General features: G+C 37.3%; 1 pseudogene; it reads left to right on the top strand.

Moving 5' to 3' along the window:
• Positions 1-17,306, top strand: part of LOC107626322 — a 50,909-nt pseudogene that overhangs the window by 27,262 nt on the left and 6,341 nt on the right.

The raw sequence follows: 17,306 nt of genomic DNA, 5'->3' as shown, positions 1-17,306 counted from the left end.
TATTTGCTCGTAAATTTAAATTATAATTGAATATATAATAGATTAATTAAACATTTATTATGTTATAAAATTTTAAATATGATATATTATATTAAACATATTAATTAAATCGAAAGATACGTTACACATTCAGAATTAGATCAATATCATTAAAAATAACATAAATAACATAATATATTGTGATTAGTTGCTTTTACACTGCCCGTTTCTAACAATTCCTTTTACTATTATTATAAAATTTTGAATAGTTACGATCAGATTTAAATTAAATTAAATATAAATAATCTTTTTAATTATAATAATTTTTATATTTTATTGACTAAAAAAATACTGTATTATTATCATTGTCTGGAAAAAAAAAAAAAATATTTTGTAAAATCTCTACAATACTCTTATTCTTCTTTTTTCCAAACCAAATTCTAACCCTCTCCTAACACGAATGAAAGAAAAAGAGAGAAAGAGAAAAAAATAAAGAAAAAGAGGGGGAGAACGACACTGGTGAGGGCCACGCCGCCGTCGCTGTTGTCGTCGTGGCTGTGGAGGACTGTCGTCGTCGCTGAGCGAAGCCTGAGCAGAGAGAAGAGAACGCGTGGAAAAGAGAGGCGCGATGAACAAAGAGGGAGGTTCCGTCGCTGTCATTGCCGGAGCTCTAACCATCGCCATAGAAGCCAACCTCGCCGTCATCGTCGCGGTTGCATATTTGAAGCTTCGAGGAGAGAAGGAGTTTGAGGCAAGAGAGAAATACCGAGGAGGAGGGACCGTCCGCTGCCACGTTGTTCCTGTCACCGTTTGGATGTACCTGCCAAGCCATCGTCTTTGCTGCTGGAGTTGTTGGTGCTGCTAGAGTTGAACCATTCCTGTCACTCTTCTGGTCTAGCCTTTTTTCCTGATTATGCTCTAACTTTTATGTGCTATTATGCCACCATTTAATATGGAGTTAAACCTCAGAGTGGTCCCTGAACTTGCACTCGACCCTCAAAGTGGTCCTTAAACTTGCAATGGCCTCAATATTATCCCCGAATTTAACACATGTGGTTCACGGTCGTCCCTGAAGCATTTTTCGGGGAATATTCCTTAACGGCGCGCTGACGTGTATGGAGAGGCGCCACGTTGGATATCTGACGTGGTTATTATCATTTTTTAACTCAATGTAGTCCCTGAATTATTTTATAACCCTAATCCCCAATTTATTATCAGAAACCACTCCGTTTCTTCTTCTCTGCTCTCCTTCGTCTTCTCTGCCATTGTTGAGCTGCCATTGTTGAACGTGATTTGAGTGGGTCATGATGGGTGGAGTAATAGTTGAAGTACCTAGTGGTGTGATAATTGGTTTGGCCCCTTACTTCCTTGATTCTGGCATTGAATACTTTGCAAGCATTGTTACATATGTTGTCACATTTTGGTTGGGAGGGGAAGAAGGCCCGATTCCATGCATCTCTTCGTCATTTGGAAAGGTACTCCCATGCTTCCTTTTTAGCTCTCTAGATTTTCATCATCCCCTCAATGAATCCCTCTTGAGCAGTAGATCTTACACACTCCCACAGTAATCTTCTAAGTTCATTGTCTTTCCACTGCTTATTGAAGTTTCTCCGCAAGTGCTATACACAAAATCTGTGGTGGACATCAGGGAAGACCTCCTGCACAGCTGTGATTAGCCCCTGCATGAAACTACTGAAATTAATAACTTACAATATCGGGACCCAAAATGGTCCCTCACCTTACATAAGTGACATCAAAATAGTCCCTACACATACATAAGTGACATCAAATTAATTCCTACACATGTATAAGTGACAACAAATTCATCCCCACGATTTATTAAGTTCTACTCATACTCCATTCTATCAATACAGTCAATAACAATGTGTGAAACAAACCAATAAATATAGAAATAGAATCATGAAAGCAAAACATGGCTACAAAAAATACATCAACCTAAGGAGTTCAACCCTTACTAAAATACAATAACTAGTAAATAGCAAAGACATCGTTACCTTTTACATGTCCAAAATGAAACACCACCCATTTTGGGTGTAGTTCCCTAGATCCTCTTGCAACAGCTCAAGAAACCACCTCCAATTATTCGTGTTCTCAACTGGTACAATGGCATATGCAATGACGTAAATGGCTGCCAAGATTTGTCCACCAAATCTGGTTTTCTGGAATGCTCCATCAAGCCCTATTAGAGGTCTACATCCCGCCCTAAATCCATTCTTGCACCCATCCAGACAAATATACATCTTGTCAAAAATAGGCTCTTCTGCGGGGTTTGAAGTATGTTAAAGTTTCAGAGTGCTTCAGGGGTGTCTTCATTTCTTCGGAATGCCAAGAATTTGTCCTATCTAACTCATCATGATATACATCATGAGCATCATAACCTCTAAAATTTGGGCCTTCATCATAACCTCAATTTGCTGCCTCCATCCATCATGACCCACTCAAATCACGTTCAACAATGGCAGCTCAACAATGGCAGAGAAGACGAAGGAGAGCAGATAAGAAGAAACAAAGTGGTTTCTGATAATAAATTGGGGATTAGGGTTATAAAATAATTCAGGGACTAAATTGAGTTAAAAAATGATAACAGCCATGTCAGATATCCAACGTGGCGCTTCTCCATACACGTCAGCGCACCGTTAGGGAATATTCCCCGAAAAATGCTTCAGGGATGACCGTGAACATGTGTTAAATTCGGGGATAATATTGAGGCCATTGCAAGTTTAAGGACCACTTTGAGGGTCGAGTGCAAGTTCAATGACCACTCTGAGGTTTAACTCTTTAATATGTCTTGTCCTTGTTTTAATTCGATTTTAGTTCTTCTCTGTTATAGATTCCCAGAACTATCGTCAGCTCCATCTTGTCGCTACTCCGGTCCAAATTCTGTGCTCATTTGTTCTATTTTGCTTCAATCCTCCTCACCTTGAATTTGGTACTCTGAGTTTGGTATCTTCGGTCCCTTAGGACCACATTGTTAGTAGGCTTTACATTTATAACCATTAATCTTTTGGTTTATGCTATTATGAAGTTTCGATTATATTTATAAAACTATTATTGAAGAACTTTGATTTAATTAAAATAATTGATTTATTATAGTTGAATAATTATTTTTATGAAGTTTATACCTTAGAATTTTATATGAGAGTATATATATATATATGTTTTTTTTTGGTGACTGAAATAAATTAAACAAAGAAAAACAAAACAAACAAAACAAGGAACTGCTTAAATAGAGGGACAGTCCCGTTTAAGACTACTCTTAAACTCCTCCCAAGGTGGAAGAAGCTCCACATGCGAAAGTTGTAACTTCATCGCCATCTTTGCCATAGTATCTGCCACCATGTTTGCATCTCTCATAATCAAACGAAAGTCAACACGCCAATTCCAATGCATAATATCTCTTATTTTGAGCACCAGTGGATCAATAAACCCAAAACCATCTTGAGTAACAAGATTAAATGCTTCCATACAATCCGTCTCACAAATAACATCTCGTTGACCCACATCCCAAGCTAAGAGATATCCTCTCCAAATAGCAAACAATTCTCCTTGAAGAATACTATTACTCTCAATCATTCCCAAACACCCCATTTGCCAGCTCCTATTACAATCTCTAATAACACAAGCAAAACCAACACTATCACCCGAACCAAAATAACTAGCATCACAATTAATCTTAAAAGTACCAATGGATGGGGGATTTCAAAAACCATTTAGAGTAGAGGGAAGGGACATACGTTGTAATTCAAAAATATTCCTAAGCTCCTTTTCTGAAGTTAATGATAGACAAATCACTTTTTTCGGAGGCCAAGTTTCATGGGGATTAAATATGTCATTATTCCTTGCTCGCCATATCTACCAAAGTCTCGAAAAGAACTTGAACGGATGCTCTCTGTTATGATACAAGAACCAGTTCTTCAAATCCAAAGGATGACAAGAAATATCCAACCTATGCCAGACAAGCTGAGCTTTTGGACAATCCCGAATACAATGTAAAACCAATTCCTGGCTAGAAAGACATCTTGGACACCTATCCGATGACGACATCCCTCTTCTATAGTGAAAACTTGTAGTAGGAAGAGCCTCCTTAAGACACAACTAAGCCAAAAATTTATGCTTTTCCAGAACAAGCTGACGCCAAAGCCAAAGCCAATTCTCCCGCTCCTCCCAACCAAACAGCTGCTTACACAACCACGAGCAACCATTGCATGAGTCATAGACTTTGGCAGCAGACCTACTCCAATACCAACCTATATGTTTGATAAAGCTTTATATTATTTTAGAATATTTGATTTTATTCGAATATATACTTTTTGAAGCATTGAAGTATTTGTTGGCACTCACTTACTTTAAAATTATGGAATGTGTTCTTATAATTGAAAAAGTATGATTGAAAAAGATTTCTGATGAGAAAGTATTATCTGATTTGATTTGATTTGATACTTTATATATTTGAAAGATTAAAGATTTATTGTATTTAAAACCATATGTTTTGAATTGGTTTGGGAGGCTGGTATTAGAAAATAGTAGTTAACGGTGGTTATGACGCTAACTTAGATGCATCTGACTCAGACTCCAGCTTGCAGGGGTGTTACTAGCTTAATGTGAAGGCCACACGTTAGATCTGTTATTCTATTCGGACACACAGGAGGAAATGGCTACCCACAGATGTGGAATCGCTCATGTGTGAACTTTTGATTTGATTTCTGTATGAACTCCCTTATTGATTCACTTATTATTATCAACTATTACTTTTTAATTAAAATTTCTTTGATAATAATGTTTATATGGCCTCACGTTGATTATAGGTGTATTGTTTATTCACTGAATTTCCAAACTCATCCCGTTTTTCTAAAAATAATTTTCAGGAACAGATACTTGACTATGTGAGACTTTCTATTCAAGAGTAACGATATGCAATGAGTACCTATTATTTGTCAAGTTCTTAGATGTATATACTCCATATGTCACAGACAGGATCCAACCATTCGTAATTATTTTATCTTTTTGTTAAAAATGTATAACTATTTATTTTAGAACTTGTAAAATATTTGTAACTTTCTTATTTAACTTATATTTGAGTATGTTAGGCTTGTTATAGAATTATTTTCCTGAGCGCCGGATGTTGTTTGTCAATATTAAATGTGTTTAAAAATATTTTAGATATTTCATTTGAGAGATTAAAAAATAGAATAATAGTATACACTTTAAATATTTGTAACTTAAAATTGTTATTATTATAGTTTTAATATAAATATGTGATGGTTTTTAGTGGCTAAGAGAAGGGGGTTGAATCTTAGCCCCTTTTTCACTTGATAATACTTGCTGGTCTTTTAAAACAACTTCTGGACACTTTTTTATTTTTGTCTCGTACCCAACCAAGAGACTTTTCTTTTTATCTCGTGACCCGGCACGACATAATTTTCAGTTTTATCTCCTGTACAGCAGAAACAGAAATGGAGTATAAGAGAGAGAAAATTACACCCAGATATATCCTGGTTCAGCTGCTAAGTGTAGTGTAGCCTACATCCAGTCTCCATCACAACAATGATAGAATTTCACTATAATCATCTTTGATTACAATCACAAATTCTCTCTAGGAACTACCCTTCCTATTCGGGACAAGTCCAGAATCTAAACCCCAATCCTGAACTTGACTTGGTCACTGCCAAGCTTTCAACTGCTAAGTGCTAACCCAACTTGCAAGGAAATTCCCACAGAATCATGAAACACAACACAGATGTACAAAGGACCTCTAAGGACATCTATGGCTTTTTCTTTTAATTTTGCACTCTCTGCCTTTTTCCGCTCTATGGCTTTTTCATACAAATCTCATTGTTTGCCTTTTTTCCATGAGACTCAAGACAGACAAAATTAAACAGAAAATTTACAAAATGAAGAACATTGAAGGAGAAGAAATTCTGTTAGCTTAGGTAGCTCTGAGAATCCTGTGCCTTGCACTCTCACTCCTTACTTCAAGCCCTGGCTGTTCACCCTTATATATAGGGAGAAGCCTCCACGATTGAAACCAAACAAACCAAGCTAATCTTCTTCTTCTTCATGCAAACTGATTCGGCTAGAGAGAGAAGAGGGAACTGAATGTAAAACCCAACATGCAATTACCTCTAGTCCTTCCTTGGTCACCAATAATCATTAATCCGAGCCTTCCATCTTGCCTTACACTCCAAGATGAACTCCTAGCCCTTGATGAGTTATGATGATGACAGCTTCATCTGCTCCAACTTCTGCCTCCTCCATCACGTAGCCACTGTAGCTACCTCCTGTGGTGGTTGAGAAACATCAGAGACAAGCCATCCCTCCAAGGATCTTCCTCTACTGACCGAAATCTTCTTCAACCATTTTTGGTATGGAGAAGCCAAGATCTCTTCACCAAATCTTACCATAAGTGATGAGAATCTCAGTCACAGCATACTTTTTGTTTTCTTTTTCTTGCCATCATTGTGATGGTCTTATTGCTTGCATCTTCATCTCTTTGGTGGCTAGCTTTAGCTTCCATGCTTTCTCTATTGATATGACCGAAAGATAAGAAAGAGTAGAGAGAGAAGAAAGAAAATATTCAATGGATTTGAGCAATAATTAATGTAGCAAAGAGAGAGAACAAAAGTGAACTCAAGTTTCCCACTTCCCTTTGCTGAGTAGCGTGTAGAGTCATTAAAGCAATCAAATCAATTTCTCTCTCTCATTTATGTTTCCAATGCTAGTGTAAAATCCCTAAAATACCCTTATTTCTCTTTTTTTCCCCCAAACCAGAAACCCTAGTTCTCAAAATTGGGAAACCCTTTACCCAGCCACCAGCCACACCCACGGAAGAGAGAGGAGAGATCCAAAGAGTGGGGAGCCGCGAGGGAAGAAGAGGAAGTAGGGAGAGATTGGACCACGCCCAGTCATCACCGTCGTGCTGCGTCTCGCTGTCGCCGCCATCGCGCCTGGTGCTGCACGCCGAGCTCATTCCTTCATCGTCAACGCTGCCAGAGGGGAGAGAAGAGGGCGACGTGATGCAAGCCAAGGCCGAGAGGAATGGGACGCAGTGCCTCCATCGCGATTGATCCGCCGCCACTGCTGTTGGGTCCGCCATGGGAAGAAACGCGATGGTGGGGAAAGAATCTATCACTGCTGCTGAGCTCTGCCCCTGTTTTTGGTTTGTCTTTCTAAAGCCGCTGCTGTCATTGGAGTTACATGATTGGATGAAATGTGGAACTGCTGCTGCCATGGCCGCCGCGCCTCTACCACCAAGAAACGCCTAGCCGCCGCCGTCGAAGCCAACCTCACCGCCATTGTCGTCGTTGTAGATTCGGAGCTTCGAAGAGAGAGGAGTTCTCGGAGAGAGAGAAACGCCAAGGAGGAGGGACCATCCGCTGCTGCGCTGTTCCTGTCGCCGTTCGGATGTATCTGAGCTAAGCCATCGTCCTTGCCGCCAGAGTTGTTGGTGCTGCTAGAGCTAAACTGCTCCTGTCATTATCCGGGTCCAGCCTTTTTCCTTGATTCTGCTCTAGCTTTCATGTCCTATTATGCCACCATTTAATCTATCTTATCCCTGTTTTAATTCGATTTTAGTTTTGCCTGCTTTAGATTCTCAGAACTATCGCCAGCTCCATCTTTGTGGCTATTCCGGTCCAAATCTTTGCTCTCATTCGTTTTATTCTACTCCAATCCTCTTCACCTTGAATTTGGCACTCCGGGTTTATTATCTTCGGTCCCTTGGGACCACATTATGAGTAGGCTTTACATTTATAACTGTTAAGCTTTTGGTTTATGCTATTATGAGTTTTTAATTATATTTATAAAACTATTATTGAAGAACTTTGATTTGATTAGAATAATTGATTTATTATAGCTGATTAATTATTTTTATGAAATTCATACTTTAGAATTTTTACATGAGACTATATATATGTTTGATAAAGCTTTATATTAATTTAGAATATTGATTTTATTCGAATATATACTTTTGAAATATTAAAGTATTTGTTGGCACTCTCTTTTAAATTATGAGATATGTTTTTATGATTGAGAAAATATGATTTGAAAAGATTTCTGATAAGAAAGTATTATCTAATTGATTTGATTCGATATCTTATATATATTAGAAATATCAAAGATTTGTTGTATTTGAAATTATATGTTTTGAATTGGTTTGGGAGACTCGTATTAGAAAACCGTAGTTAACGGCGGTTATGACGTTAACTTAGATGCATCTAACTCAGACTCCAGCTAGCAGGGGTGTTGCTAGCCTAACGTGTAGGCCACACGTTAGATCTGTTATTCTGTTAGGACACACAAGAGGAAAGGGCTACCCATAGAGGTGGAGCCGCCCAGGTGTGGACTTTTGATTTGATTTCTGTATGAGAACTCCCTTATTGATTAACTTATTATTATCAATTATTATTTTCTAATTAAAATTACTTTGATAATACTATTTATATGGTCTCATGCCGATTATAGATGTATTGTCTAGTCACTGAGTTGCAAAACTCACCCCGTTTTTCTAAAATTATTATTCAGGAATAGATAATTGACTATGTGAGACTTTCTATTCAAGAGTAATAATCTACAACGAGTATCTATTCTTTATCGAGTTCCTAGGTGTATATGCTCCATATGTCACAGGCAGGATCTAACTATTCTTAATTATTTTAATTTTTGTTAAAAATGTATAATTATTTATTTTAGAACTTGTAAAATATTTGTAAATTTCTTATTCAACTTATATTTGCGTATGTTATGCTTGCTTGGGGATTATTTTCCTGAGTGCCGTTCATGGCTCATTTTCGGCCGTGACAAAGTGGTATCAGAGCTTAGGTTTAATCTGTATAATATGGAGCAAGTGTCCTATGGTAGGATCACAATTGTATAAATAGAAGCGCGCCTATTTGTATAAATTGTGGCACTATCAAAGGCCTATAGGAATGTCCTCTTTGTCCTCTATGTCATTGTTGTCTTCTGATTATTGTGATCATGCGTCTTCTGCCGCTTCTTTCTACTCCTGTCCTTTTGCACCCAATCTTGACTTATCCTTTGGTAGATTTTTTCGAATGTGTTTTGGCAATGATTTCAGCTTTGGTTCCGGTTCGCAATTTCTCTCGTATCTAGTTCTAATTTTCTTCGTTTTTGTGAATGTATGCTTTAATCTTCTTCGTCTTCGTGTTGTTCTATGATTCCTGATGTCAATAGTTCATGAATTACTTAAAAGATTCAATCTATGTTTGCTGCGAATTACCATCTGATTCCTTTATGGAATTCTATTTGAATTTGTTGAACGCATAGATTTGTTGAGTTACTAATTAAGCTGCTTTGTTCTAGATTTGATAAGCGATATTGGAGTTTTCTTCTTATGTTGATAATCTTTGGAGTTATGACCTAATTTTGATTTGCTTGTAATCCTTTCTTTCAAAACAAGAATTTTGAAAACGGTTATTTAGTTGCTCAAGAAAAAGGACTATGCGATGAACATATGAATGTAGTGTTGTTGTTTGTTGGATTGATGATTTTTTCTGCTTAGGTGTAGTGAATTATTTAGATAATCAGTTAGCTGGATCGAAGGTCTTTTCCAATCTAAGAGCTTTCAGTTAATTTAGTACTTTGCTTATGGAAAAAAAAATTCTTTCGTTTATTAGCAACTTTCTTCAACATGTCAGTGGTCTACAATAACATAGTGTTTTTAAGTTGAATATCAGATGTTCTGTCATGTGCATGATGGAAGCTATCTAATAATCTTGTTATATGTAAAAAGGAATTTGGTTTACTCATTCTTTCATGTGTCATAGCCGAACCCAAGCCCGGTACACTTGCGGTACATAGCCGGTCCCAAACCCGGATAAAGGAGGAGGGTTGTGTTAGGTCTTCGGCAACCAACATAAAAATATAGTCGAACCCCCATGACATGGATTCTTTCATGTATCATATGCTTAAAAAAATGAGTTTTGGCAGCAAATTCAAAACACTTGAAAAAGAATCAGACAATTGTACCTTAGTTTAGTCAGGGCTTCATTCTATTTGTATCTTAAATTCCTTCCCTCTCATCTAATTATATCTCTTTAATTTATGAAAAATTAATTGCTGTTGTTGAAATTTTGACAAAGTGAGTTTGGAAGCAGTTATATGTACAACTACATGTAGACCATCACAACTTTGTGGATTGCCTAATCTTGTCCAAGTTGATTTAGAGTAGAATGGTTTACTTGGTTTTAGTTTTTCCCTGCTATTTTAAACTTATCATTGCATAAGATGATTTTCAGGAAGACATTCCGTAAATAAATTGAATGGTTCAGTCTTCAAATTGCCAAGCACTCATTGATCGAAGTAACAGAATTATTTATAATTATATTAGTTTTAAAAATTTTATCTATTTTGCTCATTGATTTTGTAGGCAATGTGGATGTTAGTATCTGCAATTCTGCATGGAACATGTTTAAACTGACGTGCATATAATGAATCTCATTATTTGAATTGGCTATGTTTGTAAACATGGTAGTTCCAATATGAAAAAAACCGGAAAGTTTTGAAACAAGATCATGTTTTTTTTTTCTTGAGATATATTTTCTGGATATTTTTCATGGAATATAATCTGATAGTAATGTGTTTAGCTTAGCACTTGAACATGACATGAGTTAAAATATCTAGCATTATCACATCTTGTGGTGTGGTTATTGAGCATGGTGCATACAGGACTAGAAATTATAACATGTGAGAAATAGTTCTTTTAAGCTCCTTTCTTTTTATTTAAGTAATGGTAATCGTTAAGTTTGAGAACGCTAGGTATTCTTTTCGAGTTAGTTTGTGTCGAAGTATGCGTTTTGATCGTGCCACGTGATTTGACATATCATTCATTCTTCTATCTTTCATATCGGGAGTTCCTTGTTTTAATTCTTCTTGAAATGCAATACATCTTAAACATATCTCGATCTGATCATGCTGCTGGCTATCCCTTAGATTCTTGACAATATAAGTGTCGACTTTGCTTTTCTCCACGTGAACTATGTAACAACTTGATGTAAATCTGAACATGCTTTGTTGTGATACATTATATCTTGTGGTAGTCTCCTGGAGTTTCTTATTTCGGGTCTTCTTTGAAAAAGTTTTGATTTTATTCTTCTTCTACCTGATCGTGTCCCTATCATTCTTTGAATTTTTGATAAGATAGCCCTAGATCTTGCCTGCATTTTTCTACATGGATTGAGTAACTTCCTTATGTTGTTTGGGCCTGCTTGTTTGCAATGCACCACCTATTTCATTAATTTATAAGAGACCTTCACCCTGGATTTTTTTTTCTTTGAATATAACTCGATTCTCTTTCAACCACATCCCATTTGCTCATGCATATCCTTGTGTGATTGTGCACCTAGGTATCCTCCGAGGTTCTTGAGGAAAAACATTTGCCCGACATCTATTAATCTCCAATTCATAAACCTTGCATCTTTTGTTTCAACTTAAATTTTTTTGACGTGATAGCATTTATCCTTTTATCATTTCCTTTGAAATGTTCGTTTCATATTTTTTCTTTGAGCATGTGAAATAATTCTCTTAGTTTTATCTATTGTTGATGAATGTCTTATTTGATTGTATTCCTAATCATTCTCTTAAATCCTTGTGAACATTGACATTGACTTTAGTAACCATTTCCTGTGAGCTTTGTACTTCTTTTATTGTTCCTATCAAAGTTCCTTGATTTGGATTTCTTTCTTAAAATGCAAATTGACTTTCTTTCTAGAACACTTCGTTTAAGTTGCAATCCTATGCATCCTTCTGAATTCTTACGAACACCGTCCGTGACGTTTGATCTTCTATTCCTAAGTTTTGTATTCCACTGAGTAAACTCGAACTTGTTTCGATGTCACGTGCAATTCCTAGATATAACTAGCAATACGTTAGTTTTACAAAACACGAATTATGGACGCGGAAGGTGAAATTTTTAAGTGTGCAACGTTACAAGAAATGTGAAGATAAGTTATGCTGAAGTTTGAGAAGTTGAAATTCCAATTCTTGATGTGAGACCGATTGCTACCATGGATATATTGCATATGTGCAACAGAATAAGAAGATTGGGAAGTGCGAGTGTTCTGAGGAGAAAGTTAAGGAGATTTTGGTACAAGTTGAAGAGTGCTATAGGTGTTTGTCTTATCAAAGGAACAAGAGTGTGTGTGAATGTTAACCACATCTTTTTAACACAAACCTATCTTGTAAATTTTGCACCTCATTATAGTTCTTTCTCATGTTTGGTAAAGTGCTAAAACCAAGTAAAGTTTTGAAGGTTATATCAATTTTCGAGGACGAAAATTTTTGTAAGGATGGTAGAATGTAAAATCCCTAAAATACCCTTATTTCTCTTTTTCTCCCCCAAACCAGAAACCCTAGTTCTCAAAATTGGGAAACCCTTTACCCAGCCACCAGCCACACCCACGAAAGAGAGACGAGAGATCCAAAGAGTGGGGAGCCGCGAGGGAAGAAGAGGAAGTAGGGAGAGATTGGATCACGCCCAGTCATCACCGTCGTGCTGCGTCTCGCTGTCGCCGCGATCGCGCCTGGTGCTGCACGCCGAGCTCATTCCTTCATCGTCAACGCTGCCAGAGGGGAGAGAAGAGGGCGACGTGATGCAAGCCAAGGCCGAGAGGAAGGGGACGCTGCCGTGCCTCCATCGCGATTGATCCGCCGCCACTGCTGTTGGGTCCGCCGTGGGAAGAAACGCGATGGTGGGAAAAGAATCTGTCACTGCTGCTGAGCTCTGCCCCTGTTTTTGGTTTGTCTTTCTAAAGCCGCTGCTGTCATTGGAGTTACATGATTGGAGGAAAGATGGAACTGCTGCTGCCATGGCCGCCGCGCCTCTACCACTAAGAAACGCCTAGCCGCCGCCGTCGAAGCCAGCCTCACCGCCATTGTCGTAGTTGTAGATTCGGAGCTTCGAAGAGAGAGGAGTTCCCGGAGAGAAAGAAACGCCAAGGAGGAGGGACCATCCACTGCTGCGCTGTTCCTGTCGCCGTTCGGATGTATCTGAGCTAAGCCATCGTCCTTGCCGCCAGAGTTGTTGGTGCTGCTAGAGCTAAACTGCTCCTGTCATTATCCGGGTCCAGCCTTTTTCCTTGATTCTGCTCTAGCTTTCTGGTCCTATTATGCCACCATTTAATCTATCTTATCCTTGTTTTAATTCGATTTTAGTTTTGCCTGTTTTAGATTCTCAGAACTATCGCCAGCTCCATCTTTTGTGGCTACTCCGGTCCAAATCTTTGCTCTCATTCGTTTTATTCTACTCCAATCCTCTTCACCTTGAATTTGGCACTCCGGGTTTATTATCTTCGGTCTCTTGGGACCACATTGTGATTCGATGTGTATTTGTTTTATAGTTTGAATTTTGAGGTTTAAGACTAATGTAATTGAAGGTTGTAGAAGGCTTAGAGAAGGAGTTGAATCTATGGCCTTCTTTTACTTTAATTGAAATAAGTCTTTGCTTACAATCTTTTACTTAGGATCTGTTTTGTAAAATCCCTAAAATACCCTTATTTCTCTTCTTTTTCCCCAAACCAGAAACCCTAGTTCTCAAATTGGGAAACCCTTTACCTAGCCACCAGCCACACCCACGAAAGAGAGACGAGAGATCCAAAGAGTGGGGAGCCGCGAGGGAAGAAGAGGAAGTAGGGAGAGGCTGGACCGCGCCCAGTCATCACCGTCGTGTTGCGTCCCACTGTCGCCGCCATCGCGCCTGGTGCTGCACGCCAAGCTCGTTCTTTCATCGTCAACGCTGCCAGAGAGGAGAGAAGAGGGCGACGTGATGCAAGCCAAGGCCGAGAGGAAGGGGACGCCGCCGTGCCTCCATCGCGATTGATCCGCCGCCACTGCTGTTGGGTACGCCGTGGGAAGAAACGCGATGGTGGGGAAAGAATCTGTCATTGCTGCTGAGCTCTGCCCCTGTTTTTGGTTTGTCTTTCTAAAGCCGCTGTTGTCATTGGAGTTACATGATTAGAGGAAAGATGGAACTGCTGCTGCCATGGCCGCCGCGCCTCTACCACCAAGAAACGCCTAGCCGCCGCCGCCGAAGCCAGCCTCGCTGCCATTGTCGTAGTTGTAGATTTGGAGCTTCGAAGAGAGAGGAGTTCCCGGAGAGAGAGAAACGCCAAGGAGGAGGGACCATCCGCTGCTGCGCTGTTCCTGTCGCCGTTCGGATGTATCTGAGCTAAGCCATCGTTCTTGCCGCCGGAGTTGTTGGTGCTGCTAGAGCTGAATTGCTCCTGTCATTATCCCAGTCCAGCTTTTTTCCTTGATTCTGCTCTAGCTTTCATGTCCTATTATGCCACCATTTAATCTATCTTATCCTTGTTTTAATTCGATTTTAGTTTTGCCTGTTTTAGATTCTCAGAACTATCGCCAGCTCCATCTTTTGTGGCTACTCCGGTCCAAATCTTTGCTCTCATTCGTTTTATTCTACTCCAATCCTCTTAATTTGGCATTTGGCACTCCGGGTTTATTATCTTCGGTCTCTTGGGACCACATTGTGAGTAGGCTTTACATTTATAACTGTTAAGCTTATGCTATTATACTATTTTGACATATATCTATTATGATCTTTGAATTATACTCACTATATTTGTCTAGAACGGTTTTAAATTGATTAGAATAATTGATTTATTAAAATTGAATAATTTATTAATTTTTACATGAGACTATATATATGTTTGATAAAGCTTTATATTAATTTAGAATATTGATTTTATTCGAATATATACTTTTGAAATATTAAAGTATTTGTTGGCACTCACTTTTAAATTATGAGATATGTTTTTATGATTGAGAAAATATGATTTGAAAAGATTTCTGATAAGAAAGTATTATCTGATTGATTTGATTCGATATCTTATATATATTAGAAATATCAAAGATTTGTTGTATTTGAAAGTATATGTTTTGAATTGGTTTGGGAGACTCGTATTAGAAAACCGTAGTTAACGGCGGTTATGACGTTAACTTAGATGCATCTAACTCAGACTCCAGCTAGCAGGGGTGTTGCTAGCCTAACGTGTAGGCCACACGTTAGATCTGTTATTCTGTTAGGACACACAAGAGGAAAGGGCTACCCATAGAGGTGGAGCCGCCCAGGTGTGGACTTTTGATTTGATTTCTGTATGAGAACTCCCTTATTGATTAACTTATTATTATCAATTATTATTTTCTAATTAAAATTACTTTGATAATACTATTTATATGGTCTCATGCCGATTATAGATGTATTGTCTAGTCACTGAGTTGCAAAACTCACCCCGTTTTCCTAAAATTATTTTTCAGGAATAGATACTTGACTATGTGAGACTTTCTATTCAAGAGTAATAATCTGCAACGAGTATCTATTCTTTATCGAGTTCCTAGGTGTATATGCTCCATATGTCACAGGCAGGATCTAACTATTCTTAATTATTTTAATTTTTGTTAAAAATGTATAATTATTTATTTTAGAACTTGAAAAATATTTGTAAATTTCTTATTCAACTTATATTTGCGTATGTTAGGCTTGCTTGGGGATTATTTTCCTGAGTGCCGATCATGGCTCATTTTCGGCCGTGACAGCTAGCAAATTAAATTTTGAAATCCATCTCAAAATAAGAAATGGGATCCGTTGGAAGGATGCAGCAATGTAACAAAAGGAATGGGTTTCATTTGTATAAAGCAATATATTGTGCCCCATCTCCTTTTGATTTCGGACTAGCCTCTTTGTTGGGCTTTTAAATTGGTTTTTCTGGTCCAATAGCAAAGTATTTAATTCAGCCAAACAATTTAACCAAGGTTGAAAGTAAAATTTATTTTGGGCTTGTAACAACTTTCTTTTTTTGCCCAAACAGAACCTGCATAACAAAAATTAATTTAATCAACATATATGAATTGAAATTAAATTAATATTTTTGCAATTAATCAAATTAATAATGTTTAGTCATCACAAATGTTAACTTAGAGTTTTCCAAACTCATTAATATGAATTATTCTCCACATCCAAATTTATCCAAGTAATTTAGAGGCATGCGCTTCTCCTTCTCCGATCCTTCTTCTTCTCCTTGTTTCAAATTCACGCACGTGAGGAGCTTTTTCTTCTTCTTCTTCTCACGCTTGTTTATACACGGAGCATCTTCTTCGCGTTCCTCCTTCTTCTCATTCTCCTTCCTTTTTTGCGTTCCTTCTTCTTCGTGTGTTTTCTCCTTATCATCGTTCTTTTGTTGTTGTTGTATTTTTTTTTCTTTTCCTCCTTCTTTTCCTAGTGAAGAAGCAGTAGACGGTGAGGAGGAAGAGTTTTGAATTGTGCAGAACAGAAATGAATCGAAATTACATTTAGAATGAACTGAATATGATTTCAGTTCATTTCTGAATATAATTTCAGTTTATTTTTGAGTGAATTATTTTGTTATGATTCTTCTTATTTCACTATCTTGATAGGAATAAAGCCAAGAAAAAAAAGAAAAAAAATCAAACAAAAAAGAAGAAATAAGAAGAAAAAGTTCTTCAAAATTTCTCATTATATTCTTCTTTTTTTGTCTTATTCATCTAATCAAATAAAGAAGAAGAAATACATAATACTACAAAATCACTTGATAGATTTGGATATGTTTTTGTTCATGATTCAATTTTATTTGTGTGTTTATTTTCGAATTAAGTTTGTGTGTCACAATTATTAGGTAATTTCAATTTATTCTGGATTTAAATAAGGTGCATTTAATATGTTCTTGTTTTGAAACGAGTTTACATTCTGAATTTAATTTTCGATTCATTCTAAATATAATTTCAGTTCATTTCTCAACATAATTTCAGTTCATTTCTGTTCTGCACAATTCAAAACTCTTCTTCCTCACCTTCTATGGCTTCTTCACCAAGGAGAGAAGGAAGAAAAGAAAAAAAAATACAGCAACAACAACAACAACAAAAGAATGATGATAAGGAGAAAACACGTGAAGAAAAAGGAACGCGAAAAAGATCAAAGAGGAGGAGGAGGAACGTGAAGAAGAAGGCGAAGAAGAAGAAGAAGTTCCGTGCATAAACGAACGTGAGGAGAAGGAGAAGGAGGAGAAGAAGGAGAAGAAGAAGAAGGAGAACAAGGAAAAGAAGAAGAAGGAGAAGAAGCACGTGTAATCAGTAATCACACTCTTTTAACGATTGTGGTTTTTGTTGGTGTTGGGTCTATTTGAATGAACTTGGATGAAAAAAATATGTAAATGTGTAACAACCCTGAATAAATATTAATTGTATTTAATCGTTATTTTTTAATTTAATTGAGTAATAATACATATTAAATTTAATTAATTATTAAGAGGATTAAATTTTTG

This window comes from Arachis ipaensis, chromosome B02 (genome assembly GCF_000816755.2).
Source record: "Arachis ipaensis cultivar K30076 chromosome B02, Araip1.1, whole genome shotgun sequence".
Classification (NCBI taxonomy): Eukaryota; Viridiplantae; Streptophyta; class Magnoliopsida; order Fabales; family Fabaceae; genus Arachis; species Arachis ipaensis.
The sequence above is the reverse complement of the archived record's forward strand: the minus strand, read 5'-3'. Positions and strand labels throughout refer to the sequence as shown.